Source organism: Felis catus, chromosome A1, assembly GCF_018350175.1.
Source record: "Felis catus isolate Fca126 chromosome A1, F.catus_Fca126_mat1.0, whole genome shotgun sequence".
NCBI classification, from domain to species: Eukaryota; Metazoa; Chordata; class Mammalia; order Carnivora; family Felidae; genus Felis; species Felis catus.
In genome coordinates, this window is record NC_058368.1 from 155,936,279 (window position 1) to 155,943,086 (window position 6,808).

The window sequence follows — 6,808 nt, forward strand, 5'->3', positions numbered from 1 at the left end:
AAAGATTTATCTCAAAAAAAGTGTGTTGTGACTTTTGCACAAAAAAATGTATACCAATAGAATTCACATAACATTGACAAGATTTATAAAATACTTACATATTTTTTGCTTAATATATAAAAGATGTAATAGATCTTAAATGAAGAGAGACTTTTGGACCCCAAAACTCTACTGGCAGGAAGCAAGCTAAGAAAACTACTCACTTTGGAAACATCTGGTATCTTTCATGAAGAAAGAAAGGTAAAACTAAAAGTATAGAAGGCAAGGCTGAAAATTTCAAAGAATTATTCCCAAGCTGGAGACTTCATCAAGAAACTTCCCATATTTGCCCATCTGGATCTCAGAATTGCTATGAACCAGTGACACCTTTGCATCTTCCACTTTTCGCGTTTTAGAACCAGACTGTCTCTAGCAGTTATCCTATGCCTGTCCCCACTGTACACAGGGTATTGCAGGCAGGGGAGGCAGACTGAGCAAAGCGTACTCAAAGAGCTGTGCTTAAGGAAATCGAAGGAATCCCATCTAAGCCTGGACATGATTGAGATGATGAAATTCTGCACTTTGAGATGATAAAGTACCAGAATGAGACATGGGAGGCCTTGGGAAGCTGTGGTGTACTCTGCATGTGGGAAGGACATGAACCACTGGGGCCTGGAGGGCAGACCATGGTAGCCCATTTCCTCCCTACTGTTATTCACATCTTCCTGTGGTCTCCTCCCACAAAGTACCAGAGTTGACCAGTAAGACCAATACTCAACAGGAGAAGATTATCGCCTTGTAGCTTCCACCTTGGGTGCTCTCTCACTCTGTCAGATCCCTCACTCTAGAGAAGTCATGCTGTGAGCAGCCCTATGGAGAGGCTCAAGTGGTACAGAAGTGAAGCTTCCTGCCAACAGCCACATGAGTGAGCTTGGAAGCAGATCTTCCAGACCCAGTCAAACTACAGATGACTGCAAGCCAGCTGGCACTGTAACTACAAACTCATGAAAGATCCTAAATCGGAACCACCCCTAAGCTGACCCTAAATTTTGGACTGTAAGAGACTGTGTGAGATAATAAACAGCTTTCATTTTAAGCTGTGAAATTTGGGGATAATTTGTGACACAGCACTAGACAATGTATAGTTAAATCCCAAGTGAACACCACTAAAGCTCCCAGATTCATTCATTCTCATCATCGATGAATTGCCTACTGTTTTTCCAATTCAGTAATAATTTATTTTCTATGTAAGGAAGGAGCTTCCTTCAGATTTACCAAAACAAGAATGCTTTCTTTTACTGTCTCTGTATTAAAAAAAAAAAACAAAAAACAAAAAACAAAAAAAAAAAAAAACAAAAACAAATAGTGGAAAATTAGCTTACATAACAATATTTTCAAAATTAACGGTTGATCTGGCTGAAAGTCTTTCTTCATTGAGAGAGAAACCTTACATTTTTAATCAGAACAGTTAAAAACACAAACATATGCTTATTTGGATAAAACTAATTATACATGTTTCTTACTGAAGAAAATATTCAGAATAAATAAGCTTGTTTTCAATAGTTTGTTTTCAATGGTAAAATTGAAATGCCTAGTTTCTTAAAATTTGCAGTATTCCTAAAGCAGATAAAATTTCCACCATTATATCACTCACACTGTTCCAAAATTATAAAACACTACCTATAAACAATAATACTCTAATTGCAATTACCTGTCAAATACATTAGCACAAACCGATTTATCATGTTAGTCACCTAGAAAAAAGTAGGCAAGATTCTAAAAGAACAATGATGAATAAAAAATGCTTTGATGCTGGCAGAAAAAGGTCCAAATTGGTCTCCAGTAAATCCAATTTTTGTTGGATCCTAGAACCAAACCAAGAGCCATCCTGTTTAAGTTCAGGACATAATACAACCTACAGGAAAGACCCGACCACTGCCTTAACAGCAGCTTAAGGGAGATCACTGTGGTAAAATGGGATTAAAAAATCTAATTTACAGGATAAGCTATCAGTTTGCAAGGGAGTCTACAACCCAATCACCGTAGACATGAGGAAAATAAAAATGAAAGGGTGCAATATAGCCACCGAAAGGCAAAGACAATTACCCATGTTAAAGTCTGTGTAACGCAAGAAAGAAAAATTCAAAAGTCTATAGGCACCAAAAAGTCAACAGTCAATACAGGCGGTGAGGCCCTAAAAGTCATAAGCTTACAATGTATGAATGTGAAGACTGCAACAAACTTATTTCAAGGGAGTTGCAATTTGCCCCACTGTTGCTATAAGAATGAAGACCCAGTGTGACTGGAACTTTCTATTTTTCAGGAGAAACCCAAAACCTGTATTTTTACTTAAATTAGCTGAAAACTAATTTTATAGCATTAGAAATTGTACAGGTTCATTTAGCCTGGGGATCTCCATTTTCCAAACTCTATCCGATGCAGTATTATGGAGGGTACCGTTATCTAGTATTCTCCCATATAGCTCAACAATATCCAGGGCAAAAACAGAAATATCAGTAATAAAATCACTCCAGTGATTGCTTAGAAGAATAATAATAATTTCCCAGAAAGTGAAATCAGGCCAAAAGTAATTTCTAAAACCAAGCCTAAAATAAATATTCCAACTATATTAGAGGATGTTAAACCAAATTAATTAATTTCCAAACTACTTGAGTTAGTACTAGAATCATTTCCATAATATACATAAAAATGATACCATGAAGCATGGGTAGTTCACATCAAGAGGGTATGTCACTATCTCACCATCAATCAAATTTTAAAACTTTTTTCAGGGGTGTCTGGATGGCTCAGTCAGTTAAGCCTCTGACTCTTTTTTTTTTTTTTAATAATGTTTGTTTATTTTTGAGTGAGACAGAGCACAAGTAGGGGAGGGGCAGAGAGCGAGAAAGAAGGAGACGGAATCCAAAGCATTTTTTTTTTCATTTTCTTAATGTTTATTTTTGAGAGCGAGAAAGAGTTAAGCATCTGACTCTTGGTTTTGGCTCAGATCATGATCCCATGTTTCAGGAGTCTGAGTCCCACACTGGGCTCTGCACTGAGAGCTGAGGAGCCTGCTTGGGATTCTGTCTCCCTCTCTCTCTGCCCTTCCAATGCTCACTCTCTCTCAAAATAAATAAATAAATGAACATTTTTTTTTTCAATTAATTTACCTTGAGTTATAATCTTGGTTACAATTCTAGCCTGCTCAATATTGTAAACAAGGCACACAAACCAAGCTATGCTTACAGATGAAAAGGGTATCAATCACACTCCTTCCGTACCTTAGATATTAACTCTGAATAGTTTTTTTTTTTTTTTTTTTTAAAGAGAGGTAGTACATTTAGCCACATATTGTATCATTCTTGCTGCTTCCTTATACCAAAACACATATAAGGGCAATGTGATGAGCAGGGGATAAAAATATCAGCTATATCCCACAACAACAGTTAATAGTTAAATTGTTGGGTATTAGTTGTGATCATTTCTGTAATGAGCTCTTAAAGGAACTTACAAGGGCTCAAATACACAATCTTAGTCTTACTAGCATCTCTCCAACCTTTGAACAAATCAACCCTAGGTATGTTATCAATCTAGACTATGTGTAAAATAAATATCCTATCTGCTATACAGAAATGGAAACAGACACGCCTGGGTGGCTCAGTGTGTGTCCAACTTCAGGTCAGGTCATGTCTCATGGTTCGTGGGTTCAAGCCCTGCATCAGGCTCTGTGCTGACAGCTCAGAGACTGGAGCCTGCTTCGGATTCTGTGTCTCCCTCTCTCTCTGCCCCTCCCCCTCTCATGGTCTGTCTCTCTGTTTCAAAAATGAATATATATTTTTTTTAATTTTAAAAAAGAAATGGGAACATACAATAAATACTTTGCTTCAATTCAGTGATATTTTTCTCTACAACAAAAACTGTTTACATCATCTATACTGCAAAAATGAACTATTACCCTGAAACGGAGACACCAACACAGTATCACAGAAAGCAGCACAGTACTGCTGTCTCTAACTTGTCTTTAACTCAGCTGTGAAACCTTGAGCAAGTCAGTCATCTGCCATCTCATCTGTACCAAATTAATCAATTTTAATTTGGCAAAGAGTGATGAGAAAATAGTGGTACAATTTTTCATTCACTACTTTAAATTAAAGCAAAGTAATTGGCTTAAATGAGCTTTATAACCGAAATAGCTTAAGGTAGTACCTCAAGAGTATTTTCTAGACAATGACAGTGTACAATACAATCAACAGTTTAAAAGAAAAAGTGTTACCTTGAACTAATGGGCCATTAGCTATTATGGACCAAAAAATTCTTTCTTAATTAATCTAAAAAAAACCTTTTTTACCAATGCTGAACACTGTTAATTTACACAATTATTCATTAAATGACTCAATTAAACCTCATTACTCTACGGATGTAAATAATGTGATACATGGTCTAGAAAACTTCGTTTATTCCTGTAGGACTATATACACTGCACACCTTTGAAACATGACTACTGAACCAGATGGACTGATACACACATTACCAGATACACACTAGGTCTTAACTACTGAAGGCCAAGTGGCTGACTTCAGCACCAATCACACACTGAGATGTACCTGGCGATTTGCTCTCTCTCACCCTATCCTCAATCCCATTCCAATCTGTAGAGCTATATACTGTCTGTCACCTTGCTGGATCTTATCTCCTCTGCTGCCAGTTTTACTGCTTATTGTCTATCACTGTTACTGATGTCCTCTGCCACTCTCCACCAACTCACATTCCACTGCTATATTGCTATTCAATACTTCTTTTCTCTGTTGCACCATCTTTATCTCTTCTGTTTCCAGGCCTTCTCAGTTTCCAGAAAAAAGAGATCTACTTCACAGGCACAGTCAGTCAATCAATATACTCCCTTCCTTCTGATTAAAAAGAAAACAAAAACAAAAACGAAGAAAAACATCAAAGCAGGTCAGGATGATCCTTGGCTTTTCTGAACTGTTTTCATCGAAATCTAATATTCAAAAAGTTCATTCACTGTTATGAACTGTTATGAATGAAAGTCTAATCGTTTCCTTATCAGAGAGGCTAATCTTGACCACACTAGGCAAAATAGCATCCTCTGTGATTCCCTCTCTTCATAAAGGGCTTTATTTTTTCTTCACAGCTTTTATCAATACTTGATATACATTTATTTGCTCATGTTTTTTCTCCATCTACAATAATGTAAATTCCAGGTGCACAAGGACTTTTTTTGTTCACTATTGTACTCTCAGGACCTCGAACACCACCTGACACACTGAAGGTGGTCAATAAATATTCATTACATGAATGGATAGATGGCTGTTCACAGCGTAACTGATCATATTTCCTTCTTGGTCTTGGTACTATTCTACCACCTACCAGCCTTGCAACAGCCACCAGCCTCTGCCTCAAAGACATCCAGAGTACCCCTGCCTTTCCCAGGTTAAGTGGGAGGAACACCAGTTTAAAAATCAGAAGCCCGGTACCAACACTGACAGTAATACCTTCATGAGGCACTTCAGACAGTGCTTGCTTGCTCTGTGAGTCAGTTTTTAATCACCCTAAATAAATGAATACAGTATATCTGCCCTTGCAATATGGGATAAAGAATAAGGATAAAGAATTTACCTCGAACACTGCTTTAAAACAAAAAGATACCAAGTATTGCATATAACAAACATCACATTGCACCTATTTTGATAAACATTACGAGGCACTTGCTAGTCTGCAAACGACAGGATTTTCCCTCTGCAACTTTTCAAAGGAGGTGGAAAAAAAGAGAAATGCAAGAACACTAGCTGTTAATAAATATCGCTAAAATTTAACTAGTTACTTGGCCTAACAAATACACACTCTGGAAGATTAGAAGAATATGTTACATCTCTGGATGAGGGAGGGAGAAGACTGCTTCCATTATATATCTAACTTTATTTCAAAGTCAAAAGTTTAAAAATTCATTCCAGTCAAATGTCCCACCAGAGCTCAAGCATGTTACAAGTTGTGAGCGAATTTTATAACTGCATTTTAATCTTCTGTTTGCAGTGAATGACTTCTAGTAAAGCTTCGGCAGTTAATTATAATTTTGTAGGGAAAAAAAAGTGTTTAATCAGACAATACCATCCCTCCTAAGAAAGCGTACGAGGGCCCATTACTCTGTGGTCTCCAGAGCTTAACGAACCCCACATGTTCAGTTGTAACGAAAGTCATCCAGGGAACACACGTGTCCTGCCCCGCCTAATAAGTGGAAAGAACAGGTGGAACTGCTCTTCAGCGGGGTCCCGGGACAGGGGACACCTGCGCGCAGGGCACACGGCGTGCGCCGTGAGCAGTCTAGGGCCACAGGGCCAACAATCCCCGCCCGAGACCGACCAGGCCAGCCCTTCCTCTAATTTCCGCCCGGGCCTGCCCCCGGAGCTCACATCCCCGCAAACGCAGGTCCTACCTGAGCTCTGCCCCCAGCTACAGGGCTGCGGGGGGAGGCGGGAGGAGGCGTGGCCTTCCAGCTCGCCAGTGGAACTCCCTCGTGCGGTTGTTATGACTTTCCCTCTCGGGATCCGCGCCCCGACCAAGTTCGAGCCGCACTTCCGGGGTCCGCAGAAGACTGAAACGTCATTGCGCATGCGACGGCGGCGGCGACAATCCGGAAATGGGCGGAGCCCAGTCGCTGGGTTGGTTCCTGTGGCGCTAGGTGGGCTGGGAGAGAGAGGCTTGTGGGAGGTAAGAGTTTCACTGTTCTTTTCCCGTTGGCCGGGCTCGCTTTTTCTTCACCTCTTCTTCTGAAGCGAGAGACCCCGCTTCCCAGGTATCCTCAGAGACGGGG

At 39.6% G+C, this 6,808-nt stretch overlaps 1 protein-coding gene across 11 annotated transcripts in view; it reads right to left on the minus strand.

Annotated features, from left to right (window-relative positions):
• The window catches only part of FAM172A (family with sequence similarity 172 member A), a 427,753-nt gene extending 421,189 nt beyond the window's left edge, over nt 1-6,564 (minus strand). For 9 of the 11 annotated variants that reach the window (XM_023258451.2, XM_045040239.1, XM_023258433.2 and 6 more), the window contains exon 1: nt 6,431-6,558. The gene's annotated coding sequence lies outside the window, so the exon portion shown is untranslated. Of the gene's footprint in view, nt 1-6,430 lie in introns of all 11 variants that reach the window. The other 2 variants (XM_023258464.2, XM_023258436.2) reach the window with 1 other exon arrangement.
• Nucleotides 6,565-6,808: the final 244 nt, after the last annotated feature.